The sequence below is a fragment of the Hetaerina americana genome, unplaced genomic scaffold, assembly GCF_022747635.1.
Source record: "Hetaerina americana unplaced genomic scaffold, ioHetAmer1.1.p SCAF_4, whole genome shotgun sequence".
NCBI lineage: Eukaryota > Metazoa > Arthropoda > Insecta > Odonata > Calopterygidae > Hetaerina > Hetaerina americana.
This window is the reverse complement of record NW_027286985.1, coordinates 89,483,586-89,505,096: the sequence shown is the minus strand read 5'-3', so window position 1 is coordinate 89,505,096 and position 21,511 is coordinate 89,483,586. Positions and strand designations below refer to the sequence as shown.

The window sequence follows — 21,511 nt, the reverse complement described above, 5'->3', positions numbered from 1 at the left end:
CCATCCCCTATGGCGCAAATGACCTTGGCTGTCGGTCGCCTCCCCTCAAAACTACTACTACGAAGTAAGATAAAATAAAATCCGAAGCAATTTTCTATGAGCTACAGGGAAAAAATTAAATGTAATGAATACCTTTAATGCAAAGAGAAATCGCTACCGCCGTCATTCCAACAAGAGTTAAGAAATAGCACAACTGTTTTCTCAAATATTAATGTCCCAAATAATCGATAGACGCAGAATACATAAGTGGATATGCACTTGGGGAAGCATTTTCCAAGTAAAGGGAGATATGTTTTTCTGCCAATAAGGCAAGCCATAATAAAACTGAATGAACCACCTTGCACAACCAGGAAGAATAATAACAGAACCAGAATTTAAAAGAATATGATCCGTTTTCAAGAGAGAAGACGAAACATATCTTCATAAATACGCTTGAAGAAAATTAAGAGCCCTTCAATCTTATGTCGGGTCTGTCTGATTTTTCCCAAGATTTAGTTGGATACATTTTGTAGTTTTCAAATATAAAATCACCTATAATTTTAGGCATAAAATTTACATGATAAAATAAATTATGATACGGAAAAGATCATACTTTTTCGGAGTTATTCCGTGCGAGCCGATATCAACGCACGGAAGAAAAATAAGATTCCCATAAGATTGAATTTTAATTACGAGTTACACCCGATGGTAAGAAGGTCGAATTGACAGGTGTGTGGCGCATTGGTCTACCAAAACAAGGCTTCGGAGGAGATTCTCCGGGACGGCGACATGCTTCGGCGCAGTGGGGTGGCATTCGGTCGCCTTCCACTCGCGATCCACGCCGATGTCGGCTAGTGTGGCGCCACATACGTACACATACAAACATCGACCGACTCACTCCCCGGAGGGCCCACGGGACGGCTCCGGGCCCTTCTCCCTCGGGAGGAGTCCTCCACTCCATCTCCCGATCCCCGCGTCCCAGCTATGGACCGTTTGCTAAAGATGTAGAAGACCACAGCGAGCGAGAATGCCTCACGGAAATTATTTCCATCGAGAATGGAGCCGAAGAGTTGCCCTGCGTCGATATTTGTGCGTCTCATCTCCCTCCGGAATAAGTCGAAAGTAGGGAGGTGGAGTATCCACGCCACGTACGCTGGCACAAACATCCACACTGTCTTTTTTTTCCAAACACCGCGTCCATAATTGCGGGAAATGGAGAAAGAAACCACAGCGCATATTAAAATGACGGAGGGCCGAAGCGTCCACTTAATATCGCGAAGAAATGGTACACAGAGGAGGAGCTTTGGAGGGAGGAGAGGAGTTGGTTTCCGAACAGGCGTTCGTGGGAGGGGGTGAAATGGACGCGGGAGGAGGGAAGGAAGGAAGGAAGGGAGAGAGGAGGTGATCGGGAACTATCGGGCATCCGATCCCATTGCTGGCCCCTTGACGATCGCCACCGTAGCCGCGAAGATTTTTTCCATTCGGCGCCCGTAGCGGAGAGAGCCATTTAGTGGCTAGGTATGCCACATGCCAGGCCTTAGGGTCGTGAAGAAGAGGGGGGGAGGGTGGCGCTGATCGATGGACGCTCGTGAAACGGGCACCGGGTTAAGGGAAAGGGCGTAAATTAGACCCGGCCCTCCCTCGCCCTACCCCCCCCCCCCCCCGGCAGCGATTTACAACAAAAACGATCCCCTTCTCCCCATTCCTTCGCGTGAAGGAAAAAATAATAAAAAAAGGATCAAGGGTGTGTCAGTGGGAGGTTGGAGAGAGTGTAGGGGTGGGAGGGATAGAGGGCGCAGAAGGAAGGGAGTAAGAGGAAGGCGCAAGAGGGTGGAATGGCCGGAAGCCCTGGTCTCGAGTTATAACCTCGCTCGCTCGCTGAGTCGTATTTGGGGCGACTTGAATGGATCCCAGCCGAATCGAACAGTGAGCTATTACCGACCCCTCTCTACCTGTCTCTCCCTCTGAGGCCGAGGGAGGGGAGAATCACCACCCGTACGGTGCACGTCAATTTACGCAAATTCCATCCTGAAGAGGTCACTTCCACGGACGGAACGAGAAGAAAACGAGACAAGGAGAGTCATTCCGTGAGCCGGCGAAATTGGACATGGTGCCACAAATGCGACCAGTGCTTGGGGGGTGCTATTGAATACCTGATAGCTTCGCGGAGAGCAGGCAATACATTGATACCAGGAATCCAGACTGCCTTGAAGGGCTCAAAATAAAGACCATAGCACAGCATCAGGCAACACGAAATTCTCCCTCTTCAAAAACATAAAATCTTGGTCAATGAAACTAATAAAAGTTTTCGTGGCCATTAAATGATATAGTTCGATGATTACTTGGTTCAGAACATTAATTAGTGTTTTTGATTTCCACATTTTTCGGGCTGCGTCCGCGTATGTCGTTTAAACGACATACGCGGACGCAGCCCGAAAAATGTGGAAATCACCTACTCATCGCCGCGGAAACCTTCGAACGAAAATTAGTGTTTTTATTTGTGTTTTATTGAAACTCCTGAGTATTTTAGCGCATCGCTTTATACTTCCACCGAAACACACCTTTCTGAGGGCTAACTCTTCTCTTCTTCTCTTAACTAATTTAAATTATTATCGAATCCATAGGAATTGTGAAACAAATATTTACAAACAAGAATACAATCATTCACGAAGTTCCCTTTTCAGATTTTTTATTTCGTCATGACCCGAGTCCACGGGAAATTTAAGGAGATTTACGAGACCTTCGTAACTTTTAAGGATATACGTGAAAACAACTATCACTATTACCATTTTATTGAGAGACGGAAATTTTCAATAAGATACTAAATTGATCAATGAGCAAAATAGAAGTTAACCGAGTGCACTAACAAAATGCTGCATTAAAGCAATGAAACTAACTTCTGCATACTTTCATTCTACTAATTATGTCTAACACCTTAAACAAAGAAACACATACATGAAACAAACTTGGAGCAAAGAGCGATGATACTTGGGAACTATAAGAGTGCATTTATCGACTGGAAAAACTTTCTACATCAGAGGAAGGAGAGGAGGGAAAGATAAGAAGGACGAATCCAAAAATGCCCCTCGGCACACACACCCGCGCGCGAACTCGAGTTGGCATCCTCAATTTTTTTTAATCCTCGGCGACCCTTAATGGAGGAGGGGAGTAGAGGTAGGAAGGGAGAGGGTACCTCATCCCCTCAGGTCCCATTCTCCCCTGCTTGAAGACTTTGGCATCGACCCAAAGCAGCTGATTGGAACGAAACCCTTGTTTATGTTTCTGTGCCCGCGCGAGTGAATGAGGGAAGTACTGGAAGAGCCAAATAGAAGGAAAAAGCGTTAAGAAGAAAAGAGGTAAGGAAGCAAGCGAAAAACAGTTGAGACCCAATACCCTACGGAAACGGCAATGCCGCAAGTCGACCAATCGAGTGCTGCCGAAGAGTGGGACTGAGCCAGAGCGTGCTCACTGCTTCCCAGCGCCCAGAAAATCGAAAGCCATATATTCGATAACATAAGAGGAGTTAAACATGGAATCGTTTCTAAGGTGGAATTGCAGTTTGTGACATTTTTAGAGCAAACCTATCGCCCAATGGGCATAGAGGGAAATTCCTAGGCACGTAGGCAAAAACAAGGGATTGAAGCAATGGAACATATTTGGCGCAAATAACACGCGAACGACATGCGAAATAAAAGACATTAATAACTTGATGAAAGCGACAGATTAATAAAATGTATTTTACCCTCATAGTAGATGGGTAGACAGAAGGTTTGTTTAGAGACGAGTCAACGGAGGGACGACGAAAGTGCGTTGATGATGAGCGACATGTATGTGGTCCGAAAAATCTAATATTTGAATCTGAATCAGAGGAATCATCTGAGAGGAACCTTTGAACCGATCCATTTTAGAACGACCGAAGTAAATCGAATTGATTCCATGAGATATAATTGCAAAATTTCTCAATACCACAACACACACCTACAAAAAGCTCATCGAGCCGCCGCTGCCGTCACACTGCTGGTGCAAATCTTTTCAGCTTTTATTCAAAATAAACTCATTTTAATAAAATATAATGAAAATTTATTACAAGGGTTATTTTTTAAGTTAGGTCTCTACACTCAAATAAATATATTCGTGAGAAAATTTTTTTATTGACGGTTTTACTTTCCTACAAATCTACTTCACTTTTCTATACAATTTCCTTTCACTTGCAAGCACTTTTCGCGACGCTGCACCAACTTCTTTAATCCCTCGGCACGGAAGTTCTCCTTACCTATTCCAGATCTCGCCGGGCCGTCTGCGAACGATACCGTTTTCACACCGTATAATTGACTCCAAAAACGATTGACTAACTCCCAGGGTGAACTTACAGAAGACAAGCACGTAACCGCGACAGCAGGGGAGTACGCGTGAAATAACAATCTGATTGTTCGCCAGTATTTATAAATATGTACTAACAAAATGCCTCTTTCGCTATTGAATAGAAATAAAGCTTCTTCTCCCACGTTGATTCCGCCGGTCCCGCTCCAGTATACCTGTTCATCTGACGGGCTCATCTGGCCCAGGCTTTTTCCTAAGTTTCATATAATGGGAACCATAGGAAAATTGAACTGTAGAAATATTCATGAAGCGAAATACATTTTTCGGCATAAATGTAAGCAAATATAAACACTACACAAGTATCTCCTTCAAAGTCCGGCATTCTTGCGGACTGGGTTAGCTAAGTGGGCCACGGAATATGAGGGTCATAATTCGAGTCCTGCCAAGGAGATTCGTCTCCCTGGACATCCGAGGAAAAGCAAGAAGTTGCGAACGAACGAGATTGCTCATACTGGTACTGGAGGCCTACAGAGAAATTATTACGAATAATAATACCTAGATATTGATTTGTAGTGCATTAGACGTGCAGGGTAATTTATTACAAAACCAAAATATGCGCTATGAATTAAACCCAGAAATGATTTAATCGAGTGACCCACTTTCAAATGCAAAATTTAACTTGTTAAGATGATTTAAATGAAATTAACTTTGTAATTCCACACACTTTGTAATTCCAGAGTGTGTAATTAAAAAGTCAATTATTTCAATTCATTTCAATATGTTAAGAAAATAACATTCAGATACGCCAGAGGAAACTATTTTTTTAAAACGAACGAGTAATCTAAATTACCTGTTTGGAAGCTGTTGTGAATTAACGAAAAAAAGAGGTATTACTCCTTAGCCAGTATGATTTTCCACAGACACAAGTCCCTGGAAAATCACATTCTCATTTAATATGGACATCAAACAATTCCACTAAAAGATGTTTGAAAGTGTTAAGTGTATAAACTCTTTTGTGATTGATCCAACAGTGACAACGAGCGGTCTTATCTCACGGGAGAATTTCGACGCCCCGCATTATGACGTACGCCATAGTCCTCCCACCTCCACGTCATGGCGACCACATCTGACCGTGGTCCCATCAATAAAACCGCGCGACCAAAGCAGTTCCCTCCCAAAACAAATAACCAGTGGCGTAGAGAAAAGAAAACGCAGTTCCCATGCCTACCAACAGCCCCATCCCGAGGACGGCTGTGGTCACCCCTGCGGGCCCTTGTAATCGATTGGCTGGAAATTAATAAGGCGTTTCCTTCCCCAGTTCCCGGAAAGATGTGCGATTGCCAGTACATCGGCGCGTTCACGCAACACACTCCCAAGGCCCGGCTGGTCTTCGGTAGGTATTCCAGAATCCGGTATCACGAGCCAACACCCGTAAAATTCAATTGAAAAGGTAGCAGACCCTAGTTTCTTTCTCCGTTCGTGGGGACAGTGACTAGAAGACGCTCCAATAATTAAATTAATACTTGAATAAAAACCAAAGACTCGACTTCACCTCGACAAATGTACCTGGACCCTCAGGAATTTTCAACAATCCCAACAGCAGGACGGTCGAGGACCACCTTGACATTAGCCCCGGCAGAAAATATTACCAATGAATAAACAAGGGGCTGTAGAAATAAAGTAATTAATGCTTTTTTGAGGATGTGCCTAGAAAACTCTCGTTAATCTCAAAATGCTATGCACTACCAACGACGGCAGCCCGCAAATCGTACTTCGCGCATTGCAACCTCGTGTAGAGATTTAATAGCTGATTTTCATGCCAGAATTTCAATAATAATTCTTAAGTAAATAAGTGGAAGCCTCAAAAGACTTTAATACCAAACGTTTCAATGCAAATTATGGGCGATGACGAAAAGCAGTAACGAAGTGGAGAAATACATGAAAAAGTGCCTAAATTTTGACGCGGATGGAAATTGAAAAGAATAATTTTAAAGAATCACATAATCGTCGATAACGATGTCTAAAATAATGTATAAGTTCGAAACATGTAATTCTGTGAAGATGTGCTGTTCAAAATGAATCAACATATACTTTAGTGTATATAAACATATATATATATATATATATATATATATATATATATATATATATATATATATATTATTATTATTATTTAGGTAATCTAACGGTTAAGGTAGGTTTTTGGATGGACAGAGCTACCAAATAAATAGATATTTTATTACTCCTAACAAAACACAAAACCCAGCATCCTACTTTAAATCAGGTCCCTCTTCATCTCTGGGTACTTCCTTCCTCCCTTCATCCCGTCCAACATTCCTATCCTGCTCCTTCCCTTTCCATGTTTGCTTATATTCTCCCCTTTATCACAATCTTCAACATCCCACTGCCGGTCAATACCCCCTTCACCCACTTTTCCTGCCTCCCTAGGATTTCTCCCAACAAACCCCTCTCTTCGCCCACCATACCAAGTACTTCCTCATTTGTTTTCTTCTCGGTCCATTTCACCTTCTCCATTCTTCTCCACACCCACATTTCAAAAGCCTCCAGCCTACGTCTATCCTCCTGCTTCAATGACCACGTTTCCGCGCCGTACATAGCTACGCTCCATATCAGAGTTTTTACGAGTCATTTCTTAGTATCCTTACTCAACGTCCCCGTCATCAATTCCCTCCTCCTTGTGAAAGCCTCTTTGCCTTGCGCAATTCTTCTCCTTACGTCCCTACTACTTTGATCGCGTTGGTCCAATGCACTTCCGAGATACGTAAACTCTTCTAACTGCTCTAGTTTTTGCCGCCCTATTTTAATGTTTGGATTAGCGTTTTTCTTTCTAGAAAATTGCATAACCTTTGTTTTATTAATATTAAGTCTCATCCCATATCTGTCGCACTGAATTTCCAATTCACTCAGCAATGCTTGCAGCCCCTTGGCTGACTGACAAACTAAAGCTTGGTCATCAGCAAACCTAACTGATTTTACGAATTACCCGCCCACTTTCATTCCTACCTCCAGTTCTTCCCATGCCTCTTTGATCATTTTCTCTGCATACAGGTTGAACAGCAACGGTGATAATGGGCAACCCTGCCTTACACATCTTCCTAACACTGCCCATCCGGACTCCCCGTTTCGAACCCGCACCTGAGCAGTCTGAGACATGTAAAGGTTTCGGATTAGCCTCCTTTCCCTCTAATCTATTCCTATTTTCTGCAATATACTCACTAGTTTTTCCCAGTTCACTGTATCGAAAGCTTTTTCGAAATCAACGAAACAGGCAAATACCTCCTGGTTGTGTTCTATATTCCTCTCGATTAATAATCTCATTACTGCAATGGCATCTCTGCAATGGCTCTCATTCCTACCTCCAGCTCTTCTCATGCCTCTTTAATTATTTCCTCATATAAATATATAAAAAATAATGTAATTTAGACATATATATACATATATAGTACATTACACAGTAACAAACAATATAGAAACACAAAAAAGGGACACTCATACGTTATTTCTTGATAATTTCGACGGAATTCTACTCCGTCTTCGCGGGAAGATAGAGAACTCTATTCCCGACCGTAAATTCCGTCGAAATTATCAAGAAATAACGTGTGAGTGTTCCTTTTTTTGTGTTTCTATATTGTTTGTTACTGTGTAATGTACTATTCGGCACTTCCGGGTTACGTCTACGTAAGCATATATATATATATATATATATATATATATATATATATATATATATATATATATATATATATATATATATATATAACTTGGACAGCAACAAACAATATAAGAACACTCACACGTTATTTCTTAATAATTCCGTCGAAATTATTAAGAAATAACCTGTGTTATTTTTATGTGTTCTTACGAGTATATTGTTTGTTGCTGTCCAAGTTTTTTATTCAAAACTTCCGTGTCACTTCGACGAACTCATTTATATATATATATATATATATATATATATATATATATATATATATAAATGAGTTCGTCGAAGTGACACGGAAGTTTTGAATAAAAAACTTGGACAGCAACAAACAATCTCTTGAAGAAGGCCCCTGAGAGGGCCGAAAGCTCGAACAATTTACCGTGTAAGTGTTCTTTTATATGTGTCTATTCTTTTCTATTTGTGTTATGTTGTGTCAGCCAATTATTGTGCCGCTCGTATGAGTTTTTCCGTACAATCGTTATATATATATATATATATATATATATATATATATACATACATAAAAGAACAAAACACAAAATCCAGCATCCTACGCTACATCAGATCCCTCTTCATATCCGAGTACTTTCTTCCTCCCGGGATGAAGGGAGGAAGAAAGTATTCAGATATGAAGAGGGACCTGATGTAGAGTAGGATGCTGGATTTTGTGTTTTGTTGGGAGTCACAAAATATTTATTTAGTAGCTGTGTCCATCCAAAAACCTACCTTAACCGACTACTTAATAATATGTATATATATATATATATATATATATATATATATATATGCACACACACTATAACTACTGTCAATTTGAATTCTTTGAATATCGACGACCATTATTGGAAAATTAAAAGGCCCAGCCCTGCCCACATCTACGCTCTCGGGGAGCTAAACGAATCGCGGCAAACTGAGCCGCGTGGGCTCTCGACTGTGACAGGGGCGTTACATCTCACGAGCGAAGAGCTTAAATTGGGCAATTACATAAATATGAATGCATACCAAGGACCATTATCAGGAAAAGTGGCACTTTCTTTCATCCAATTATCTCTTTTCAACTAAGATTAATTCGTAAATGCCATTAAAGAATAATGTATAACCAATCCTTAGAGATCCAATTATCGCCAGGACATTCAAACCTTTCAGGTTTCCCAATATAAAAGACTTACGGTGAAAAACACATGATCAGTACACCAGGAAAAGAAAAACACATGCGGACCCCCCCGATGCCGAACGCGAAGTGTTTTCCTCTCAAATATAAAAGTAAAATACATGTACATACAAAACTGGCTATAGCTTGAAATGGCATCAGCAACAAAAAAATTTTAATTGAGACTTTTAAAACTATTAACGCTATGCATCTGGGTAAGTATATTTTCCTCAACTGCTACATTATTATGATTTCCCCTGCACATCGAGATTCATAAGAATTACCCAAAAATTTTGCATATTGTACACGGGAACTGTGTAATTTATTTCCAACCGTACATGGCAGATAAACATGAAACTTGACGTTGTAGCTAAAACAGCAGAAAGAGAATCTGTAAAAAAAATTAAATCGATTTCTAAAATCATTTTAAAATATGCCTTTAGGGTAGATTAAAATTTGATAAAATGCGTAAAAATTCATCCTAATGAACAAAAATAATGACTGCTATGGATCATCCAATAAGACGCAAATGTGCGCGTGACAAATTGGAGCGGGGTACGACAAAAATTATCGAATTCGCTTTCAAAAGGTGAACGGAGATCTTTGGGTCAAAAAGGAATATCCAAATCGTCATGCAAACGAATAATTCGGGGTTAATTGCATTCAATGCCGCATTGCATGGTCCCTCGTTCCACAATGCTATTCTCGAATATCGTTTCTAAATAAAACGTCGACGTTTCTGGTTGTTACAAGGGCCACATCCCATTACGAGAGAGACTGTTCTACCTTGACATCATGACAGTACTCCTTTCGGATATCCATCGCCAGAGATTCCTGGCTCAGAGAATCAAATCATATGAGGCTCTTGAAATTATTTTTTCCGTAATAGCCCTCGCCGCCTTGGATCTCCTTTTCCAGTATAAAACGAGGGTAATTTGAAAGTTCTCTGGATGGAAAGGAAATAAACGACTAAACTCAGTGACTTTATTTTACTCTGCAGTCTCCTGTACACTAATGCACCTGGTCAAGTGACGTTCCAACGTCTTGATCCCATCTCGAAAATTAGATTCCTTCAGGCCTACAAATTACCAGTCCACTTCGGCTGTTCGTTCTTGGTTTGAAGAGAATCTCCGTCAACCGAGGAAAACTTTGAGCTTGGTGAAGAGATGGAAATCTGATGGAGCCAAATCAGGCGAATAATGCGGGTGTGGTAACAATTTATATCTTAGTCCACGTATTTTTGTTATGGCAACGACACTTGTGTGTGGGCGTGCATTCTCTTGATGAAAGAAGACTTATTTCCTTGCCAAACCTGGTCTTTTTTCGTGCATCTTTTGCTGTAGTTGGTTCAGGAGGTTAGTTAACGCAGTATTGTCCAGTGGAAAGATAAACCATCAGCAGAATCCCTTTCGCATCCCAGGAAAATGAAGCCATCAGCTTTCTGGCCGGCTATGTTGCCATTGCTTTCTTTGATGGCGGTGAATCATCGTGATTTCACAGCTTTGACTGCAGTTTTGCCTCTGGGGTATAATAGTGGACCCAAGTTTCATTTGTAATCTCGTTAGTTACTCTTAAGACGGGTCAAACATTGTTCGGAAATTTCCATTCTGATGTGTTTGTGATCCAGCGACAAGAGTCGCGGCACCTATCCAGTAGATAATTTTCCCATATCCAATTCCACTGTTAAAAGGTGATTTCTTTTTATTTTTTTTGTCAACTTCATTTCTTTGCATGCCAGGCATAGGTAAACAAGGTCAGGACAAACCAAAGTACATTTTATTAGAAATTGACACTCACTGTTAAAGGATTTGCCATCCCTAAATCTTAATCACAGATAGGATCCCTACACCTTCAGCGATTTTTCAAACTTTCAGTCAGCGATCCTCTATTACCATTTTATATACTTATGCAATATTTCTGGGGTAGTTTCAAATTTTGGGCTACCACTACGCGAATCATCATCTAAGATGTCCCGATCAAACAGACATAGCGCTGACATCTGGTGGTGACTACGAGAACCTTTACTACCCTAATATGAAGAAGGGCTTGCAAGGCACCAGCTCAGAGGTTGGGCTTAGTGGATAAGCCCTCAATTTTACTTAGGACACGCAGCGAAGGGCCATGAAAAGGCCGCGGAAGGACTAGCAGAGTCTACAGGCAGAGTTTGGGAGAGAAAAAGCAAAGGTCAAATTACAGCAATATACGTATGTAGTCTCCACTCCACAGGGACGATGAAAACTGAGAGGGATATGGTGCACGATCCCCGATCACGAGAGCGGAAGAAGAGGAGGGGAGGGAAAGAGGCAGGGGGGGCACGGAGCGCGGGCGAGAGTGACGGAGACGAGGTCCCAAGCAGTGCAGGAGTGTGAGGGAGACTTCCGGGCCACGGAGGAAGTTTTCCATAAGCTCTAGGTTCTAACACGCTTTACGGCACAAGTTCCAACGCCCCGGGCGGCCCTCGGGATGCCGCAGAAAGTCAGCTCGAGGTGGGCCAATTTGCCCCACTCCCCCCCCCCCCAGCCCTCCACCCCCGGGAAGAAGGGAAGGAAGAGTGGGAGCGAATAAAGAAGGAATGGATGGGAGGGAAGAATGGGAGTCTGTCGGCCCCGCTGGAGGGCTCCCTTAGAAGTTCACCCCACGCCTCTCGCCACCGCCGACCGCTCTCCCACCCACGATAAAGAACGGAGGCCAATCGGAAGATGACTTCTCTCCGTTACCGTGCTTGTACCAGCGTCCATCGGCAAGTGGGCAGACATCTCTTGGGCACATTTAGAGCGTGTTTATTTAGGTTCATGAGCCGAAATGAATCGAGGCATCAAATAAAAGACTCGAGCATGTAGACCCAAATGTATTTCCTTAAAATTAATTCCTCGGGGGTATTTTCAACCACTGCACAAGTAAATTAAGTAATGGCCCCCAGATTATTTAGTGAATGGACGATTTCCAAACTTATTGCGTGTTAAGTATAAAGGTAATTAATAAGATTACTTATAAAAAATATTTTCGCCAAAGACACAGCAACACCGCTTTCTATTTCAACATTTCAACCACATACTTTAGTTTATAAAATGAATAGATACAAGGACATAAAAATGAAGAAATTAACTTTTAACGATTCTTTTAAAGCATGTATAGTAATAGCATTTAATAGTGACTGTGGAAATGCAATAGTGTTGTGCACAACATAATGGAACTTTGTGATGAGACAAAACAAAAATTTGTGAGTTCCACAATTGTTTATTCAAACGACGGGCACCGTCGACATCTTCATTTGCCTTAACCTGAAGGGTCGTTTGAATAAGCAATTTTGAAATTCAAAATATTTTGTTTTTCTCATTTGTTGAGTTAATTGTAGTTCGATGTCTTTAATAAAATCTCACTGCCATTAACATAAAATTGATCACGATAAATACTTAAACGACATTATTAGAAGACACATAGATAAATGCATTGAGAGCTTATTAGAGGAAATATAGATTTTGCAGAAAAGAGACTTGCTCCGAATTTCGATGAGTCATTACGAGGAAATGCTGGAAATATGACGAGCTTGACTTTTTCGTTCAAGATGTGACATTCATTCCCACACTATCTGATGCTCCAGGTTCGGAGAGCATTACTATAAAAATACCAGGAAATATAAAAGTCGAAAAGGAGTAAGTTTTATGCGTTCAGAGGGAAGCTTCAGATCTCGAAGATGTCTTACAAGAGTATTATTCATTAACTGGATAGTGAAATTTATGATCACAACTGCTAAGTTTAACTAGAGGGGGCACTTCCATATTTGTAATACATGAATTCGGAAAATCAAACTTTGAAAAATAATCAAATGCCTCAACACCGCTAGTATCGTGCAACACGGGAGAAGTACTTCCGCAAAAAAAATCATTTTGCACCCACCAAGTAAAGACGAGATGGCTAGAAATAACGTCCACCGGAAGAATGATTGCGGTTCCTCTGGAAGCATAATTTGATGGGTTCTACGGGTCACGGCGAGCAGATAAGACCAAAAGAAATGAAATCAGTGGGATTACCTCGAGCGGGAGGAGGGAAGATGAACTAGAAGGCTTTCTTGGGTGATTGCACCATTAATTGAAATAAGAGCCAAGGTCTTCAAAATGTGAGAATAAAAAACAACCCAGTAAATAAACCAAGCAGGGGCTACATTCAATTTTACAACAGAAAGAAGAACTGAAAAAAATAAGAAAGAAATGGGGAAGTGCGAAAAATTATGATCCCAAATAGGTTTTCAAAAGGAGACGTCGTAAGCCGATAGTTTTAATGAACTAACAACCATAAATATCGCAGGACATCGAGGAAAGGTGTCTTGTACTCATTACTTCTATGCTTTCCTTGGGTTTCCTAGTTAATTTATAAGAAACACATCTCTTGATATATATTACGAGGAATTATAGTATTATTAATTGGAAAAAAATCCAGGGTTTGAGCTGGATTTTTGATGGAAACAAACTTAATACCCCGACGTTTCTCAGCTTCGTCCTAAAGATAACCTAACCTAAGACCGAAATAAGCCCCTCTTAAATTCCAAATACTCCCTTCCTCTCTTCATTCTGCTCAACGTGTATTTTCTTTCCCTCCCTCCTTGATTGCCTAACATTCTCCCCTCCATCACAATCTGCAACATCTCATCGATAGTCAAAATTCTCAGCATTCATCTTTCCTCCCTCCTTAGGAGGAGAGTGTCGGGAGAAATCCAATATCTTACTTTGTTTCCCTATGACTGTATGAATCTTTTCTTAACAACCTTACTCAACGTCCCTGTCATCAATTGTCTCATCCTCGTGAAAGCTTCTTTGCCTAACGGAATTCTTCGTCTTATTTCCCTACTACTTGGACTATTTTTGTCCAAAACACTTCAGATATAAATTCATTGTTCCACCAGCTCGAGTTTTTACCCTCCCATTTTAAGGTTAAACGTAGCCTTCATCTTTCTCAAAAAACTAATAACCTTTATTTTGTATAAATTAATTCAAGTCCCATATTTATCATACTGGTTTCCTAATGCCCTTAGTAGTAATTGTAAACCCTTGGCTGAGTGCCTAATATAAGTTCGATCATTGAAAACCCGTCCATTTTTACGACGTCTCATCGGCTTTCATTCCTATTTCCATGCCTTCCCATGCCTTCTACACCATTTTCTCCTCGCAAACATTTGAAAGTAGGAAGGATAATTAAATAGAAGCCTATTTTACCCCTCTTGCTAACATTGTCTATCGCCACTCGCATCTGAGTAGCATGAGGCATGTACAGGTTACGGAAAGTACATCATAATTATGGAAATAAACTTGGCTATGTGCAAGTCAACTATAGATATGATTTTTATTTCTGGGATAAAAAGGAACAAAAAACTTGTTTTTCTTAATATACGCATCCTTCAAAAATTTCATTCGTTCATTTTCCTTTCATTTTCCATTCCGCCTCCATCTTATATGGGGTCCGTACAATAAGTATCGTGACCAGTAGCTTATATTTGTCAGCTGACTTTATTCCGGTTATTTCTCAAGTGACAGTAACTAAACCACCGTGTGTTGAAATAATGGTTGTAGCAATGGCGAAAACTCGTATAAATGTGCTAACAAAACTAAAGAAACTTTTTATGATACTTGGTTTACACTGCTAGCAAAGCAGTTAACCAATTTTTCCTGGCAAGGAATTCACACAAAAAATAATTCTGATCGACTAATTAAAAAAATTGAATTATTAGATACAAAGACATGAATAGGCATTGAACAACTATTTTATGATACTATATTCATTTCAATTGTGCTCAAACGACAATTATCGCACTAGAATGCATTCATGGAGGGGACTATGGTTTAGGAACAAAAATGTACCCCAGATAATAGAAAACAATATAGTTCTGTAGGAGACAAGGTTTAATAACTAACACTTGGTTTAGACACCACAAAACACGTAGGGTCAGAAGAAACAAAGGAATATCCTCAATGACTTAGAAATATTGGGCTGTTCAGGCCCAGATATAGGATTAGCGTGATCAATGCCCACAGTTTCCCGGGAGCGGATGCGGATTTATTTAACGATTTAGTTATAATGAAGCTTAAAGTTAAGATGTCAAATGATAAAACTGAGAACACGGATTAGGAAATGGAATTAGAAAGTATTAAAGGGAGCGACAAGAAAGGAGTATAAGCATCATTTAGAGAAAATTACGAGTGAGGACAGGTAGCGGGCTACCATAGAGGAAATATAGAAACATCAAAAAAAGGGATATCGAAAACCGTTAACGGAACTATTGGAGCATGAAATAGAAAAAGGACAAGACAAACATGGATAACGTTGAAACCGAGCGAAAGAGACGTGGTGGAGGTGAGAATATGGACCTTTTAAAAAGGTGAAAATGGTGCACTGTAGATGATAAGTGGGAGATCTATTAAGAAGGAAAAAAGGAAAAACCGTACATACAATCAAGGATTAATAAAGAAAGTTATTAATTGGACCAGAGAAGATCCAAGAGAGATGGACTGAGTAAATAGAATAACTGTAAGGACAAGACACTAGGCCAGCAAGATTAGAAATGGAAATTTGACGCAAATGATGACAACTGAAGTCCACGCATTCTGGACAAGGACATAGAAAGGGCAAGGGAAAAGTCTACATGAACTGATTCGTGGCATTCATGAGAAATAAATCCAGCCGGAATATTTGGTGAGATGAGTTAGTTTCTATTCCAAAAAAAAGGTACAAGCAACCATATGTAAGGACAAGAATTTTGGTTACGCTCGCAGTGAGAGTGGTTCACACGATCACCAAAAAGAGATTAGAGAACAGGGCAGAGCAAATGATTACTTAGGGGATGATCAGTTTCGGTTCAGGAAGGGGAGAGGCACGCGTGATGTTATTGCAGTAATGAGATCACTAATAGAGAAAATACAATCAGTATGCATTTTTCCGTTGCGTAGATTTGGAAAAGTGGTTTGATACGGTGAATGGGGTGGAATTTGTGAATGCATTGCAGTAAATAGGAATAGATTGGAGGAATAGAAGACATCCCAAACCAATATCTCTGACCAACCATGTGCGAGTGGTGAACGGAGAGTCCAGATGGGCAAAGGGAAAGACACTGGTCCCCAACCCTGACGTGCGAATTTCAAACGCTGCTGGGCTCAGTACTGAGAACATATCTCATAGCAATGAGACGGAAAAGTCAGTAATTTTGACACATAATTTAAGTATTCCGATTTTTTTATCCTGAACAAAAAGCAAGTCCACAGAATTTAAGCATTTGCTAAAATGTAACTAATTAACAAGAATTTTTTAATAGCCTAAATACAAAAGGAAAAGCACAACAAAGTTCATATGAACCAAAAATTCTATTAAATATAAACAAAAATGATTTGAGGTGATCACCGTGAACATAGCAATACAGTGATAGTCTCGTCAAATATTTAGTACTTTAGTAGAACTCCATACTTTGTGCATATGTGTCTAAATTACAATTCAAGAGCATTTTACAATGCTTTATTATCTTTATTTCTTCACACGAGGGCACGTTAATTCCGAAAAAAACAACGTTGCTCTCATGAACAAAGGCATTTAATACGTTAGCTGTCAGCCCCACCTTCTATTGGTGGAAACTATCCAATGACAATGTTCGTTTGAAATTTCATGTAGATTTCGACTTCCAAACGTCCCATGAGATCTAATGGATGGATTACTAACCGCATGATCTCCTGCATACCAAAACTCACTCGACTCGGATATCTGGCCGATCGACGCGCTGTCGAATCAAACTGCGTAGAACTCCGGAATACTCCCCGCAGAAATTCGGAGAGGGAGGGAGAGAGAGAGAGAGAGGCGAGGAGGTAGACTGCAATTGGGAGTTGGGGAGGGAAGGGGGGGACGAGCCCTCGCAATCAGAGGGGGTGGTATTATTTCGTTTCTACTCTCCTTTGGTGGAAGGGAGGAAGGAAGTTTTCACGGGCAGGGGGAGCTGTCGGGGTTGCAAGAGGTGGAGCGGGATGTTTGGGCGAGGGGGTGAAGAGATAGGGGCGCATTTAGGAGAGGAGAGGGGGGAGCAGAAGGGCGAGAGCACTTAAGGCCGGAGGGAAGTCGGCCAAGAAAAGGGATGGTGCCGGCGATGAGAAGACGAGATGGGACGGTGGGGAGTGCGTCCGCCCCCCTCGCCCGTCCAACACGCCTCATTAGCGCCCCCCCGCCGCCCACTATTCCCCTCTCCCCCGTACGGGAGAGCCCCCAATTGGGGAGGCGGGGCCAAGCAATGGAATCATACAGGGGCAAGTGGAGGGAGGGAACCGGGTCGCTCTACCGCCAAGGTGGACAACGCTTGGAGATTACTTCTTTCAAAGGAAGACGTTCAGATATGATTAGTTAATGGCAGGAATAATTAGTAATGTACCTGCATTTGTACCATACAGTCTATAAGAAAATAATATTCTGAACGAAATAAATTACTGAAGGTGATTGGCGAGAGAGTATCCAAATAGGTAAGAATGGTCAAATGAATACACAAAGCATTGGGCGAATGTGCAAAACAATACACATTTGAGTTAGCGCTCTATTTCATTATAAATCGCTGACAAATTTTATTTTTTTCTTTCAAAGAGGAATTAGGAGATGCAAAATAAGAGGTTTCACTAAATCGTAGGTTCGTCACACAGCCAAAACTATTAGAATTTGACGTGCACAAATCACTTTCCTACACGAATAAATCTGAGCCCTGGGGGTTCAGTGACTCGTCAATGGGAACCATCGAGTTTCATGACGATTTCAAAAATTATAAGTTTAAAAAATCATACAATGACGCATGGGTTGCGCAAGTTGAGTTAAAGAAAATGTAACGAAATACTAAGTTATGTTGATGAGCAGCTTCATACCCTTTCTTCCAAACTGATCTAACGCGATCTTGAATTTTAAAATGTTCATGGGCTTGTATTTTAATTTTTCTCATGTTTTCATACAGTGTTGACGTATAATTTTTTCTTGACACGGATCGCATGATTTATTTACGGTTACCTTGGTAACAAGCAAATCTAGGTTTTGATTTCCAGATTGAAATACGTAAGCTCTTTGAAGTTCCCCATTTTTTTCTTTGAGTTGTAGGGGTTTCATCAGTGAACTAAATTGGGAAGTCCTGACCCTAGATAACCTCAGACCATTCCTCTTATCTTCACTGAATAATCTGGTTGGAAAAGAGAAGGGAAGTATTCCTCCAATCTTAGTATTTTTAAGCCCTCCTGTCTCACCTCCCCTCCCAGTAATTTAAGACATGCATAATTTTAAGCTTATCCCACATGGTGATGTATTGTCACGGCAAAGGTAACCCCGGTGCGAATGGGAAATGGAAAAAATCTTACCCCTCCCACGCATAGGCGGAGTGGGGCTGAGCGGCGGTGGCCTTCCCTTATCTACGAGCGCCGAGGACACCCTCGAATAAAAAAGGCGTTTCCACGGCGGAGATGGGAGCGCAGGGGGAGGGGCTCGCAGACGGAGGGCGAACCCTGCGATGAACAGCAGTTGCGGACAAAGGAGGAGGACGATTTTTATCCCACCAGGATGAGGGATATAAGGGCTTTTTTCGCCCCTTCCCCCTCCACGGCATTTTAACCCGGAATACATGGCGTAATTACAAGTGTGACGAAACACGGGACCGCGATAAGAAGCTGGTGATAAAGCCCGCATCGCCGAATTAAAATACAACGCGTAAATTACTCCAGCCAACACACAGGGGTCAGTAATTTCCCCCAGGCTGCTCTCTCGGGGCATGGTGTGAGGGAAACGACTGGAGGCAGGGTGGCCACCGGTACGGAGGAACTCTGGCGAACGTGACGGCATACGTATCGCCGCCGCAGAGTGGATCCCGAAGGCTGCCGGCCCTGCGGAGAGCCGCGCACCACTGGGCGCGGAGGACGGGGCGAGAGCCGGGCACGCCAAAAGAGAAGAGAGAGGGAAGGGTGAAGGAAAATGAGGGGGGCGGCGGCATCTTACCGATGGACCGATTAGAACACCACGCCTATTTCTCTAAATATTAATGTATTTAATTATCAGCAGTTTTATCAATGAGACATAGGTTTTCGATGAGAAACCGTGACACGAGAATGTCGCGGTTCTCTTTGGAACTTGAGTCGAAGGGACACACACAACTTACGGGTACTCTTCAAATCCACATAAAATTCCTTCCTTTCTCCAGGAATAAATACCAATCCTCTACCACCGCTGTTATTTAATGCGTAGTATTAAGGAAAAATGACCCATTTGCGCCAAAGATTTTGATGATTTCAAAATATATTAAATCGGCGCCTTTCCGAGATAAATTTAAATTAGCAAGCGCCAAGGAACGTGATACTAAAAGAGGGAAGGGTGGGGTTAATACTACCCACGTAAGGAATTACTTATTTAATTGCGCAAATGAAAATTACAGAAAATTATGTCAAGTGAGGAATTGGCAGCTCTACGCCTGTGTTGCCTCGAATGGGATACGTTCATCAGTACAATCAGGGTAACCGGGAAATCGCTGGAATGAGAAATAAAACCCGTGGCGTCCTACTTGGCGCTAATTCACTACTTGGCGACCAAACCTCAGGCCTGGATTACAGCTAGAGCGGTGAGTCGTTTTACAACCAAATGCATTTACACATAGCGAATATATTTACGGGCAGAAGTTGTTCCTCAAGAGGTGCCATATGAAAGGGCACTTGGGTGTCCTCCCTCGCAAGGCTTTCATTGCACTCCGCGGGTGTTCCACCTTGCGCAGGAAGGGCGACGTCAGGCGGACCGGAGAGGGGACGAAGGCTTAGGATAACAAGCACGTTTGCAATGGTAGCGGTAGCTCAAATGGACGGCCAATTGATTGCTAATCAACGACAAATAAACTGCCTAACTAAATATTCTGGGAACGCTTACACGATCAACGTTTCGCCAAGGCAGCTGCGACCCAGTTTGGTGAAAAGTATACGGCTACTAAGGGTCACTGCCATGACTGATTCTTTAAAGATTTTGCAGCAATTAGATGGCGTCATAAAGCACTTAATGTTACTCCTTCTGAATATAGATAGAAAAGAGAATCAAAAAATAGCCGCGAGAGAAAGCACAGTTTACGATAGAGTGCATTTCGAAAGTAATGCTTTTATTTTTTTAAAGTAATTCATTGAACAGATTTGCACAAATATTTAACATTCTTCAAAGTACCGTGCCTTCAAAGTACTGTCCTTGGGCCTCTACACATTTTTTCCAGCGACTCTGCCATGACCTGTACGCGCCCTGGAAGGCGTCTTCGGGGACTTCTCGGAAGTTCTTCGTCACGGCTGATTGGATCTATTCTATGGACGAAAAACGGGTTCCTTCCAGGGCTGCCTTAATTCGAGAGAACAAAAAGAAGTATGCTGAGGCGACGTCAGGACTATGGGGGGGTGGAGAAGGGTTGGCCCCTGACGTTTGGCCATGAACTCGCGGACTCGTGGCGCGTTGCGGCAAGGTGCGTTATCGTGATGGAGTTTCCAGGTAGCGGCGATGTCTTTTCTCGTCCTGATGACCCTTTTTCGGAGTCTTTCCAGCACATCCGCATAGTAGGCAGCGACATTAAGATACAAACTCACCAGTTATGACGTTTTCCAAATAACCAGGTGGATTTAAGATACCTTGCAAAATTTCACTGGAAATTTCCGCTCGGTGGGTCTTTTGGTCATCTGACAAACACCTTGGGCACGAGCTTGGCGAACACTTTCCTCAACGCTAAATCTTCCGTAACAATACGAAACGCAACACTAGCCGACAAGTTCAGCTCATTGGCAACCATTTTGATACTCAATCGACGGGCAGAGTCCAAAAATTATCAAACACGAGCCAAATTGTTATCGGTTTTGCTGGTTGACGGCCGCCCAGAGCGTTGTTCGTCGTGAACCTCTTCCCGGTCCTCCTCAAAGAACTTTAACCAACTCCAAACTTGTGAGAATGACAGGGCAGAGTCCCCGTAAGCCTCACGAATTATTTTGCTAGTCTCCTCAAGAGATTTATTTTCAGTTTAGCACAAAACTTTGTAATCACGTATCGTACTCGATCGCCGATTCGGTCGACGCGCAGAGGTTTACAATAACCGACGTCCTGCCGCTTCCACAGCTTGGGGAGCGCTGAGACCGATTTCGCGGCAAAGCTCGGCGTCCTTCCCACCAAGTCCAAGTGGTTCGATCCCACTCAAACTAATAGGAGCGTCGCGGGAAATTTAATTGCGGGCATTACTTCCGGAACGCACCATGTATTACAAAACCGATTCCTTGGTCCTACGCAGCATATTTCAAACTCGTGTGAAATATTTAGAGGCTATATTTTCCATTGACAATGACACT

General features: G+C 41.9%; 1 protein-coding gene across 3 annotated transcripts in view; it reads right to left on the bottom strand.

The window, feature by feature from the left end:
• LOC139692456 (transmembrane protein 47) overlaps positions 1 to 21,511 on the bottom strand; it is a 987,299-nt gene that overhangs the window by 573,798 nt on the left and 391,990 nt on the right. The gene's annotated exons all lie outside the window — the stretch shown is intronic.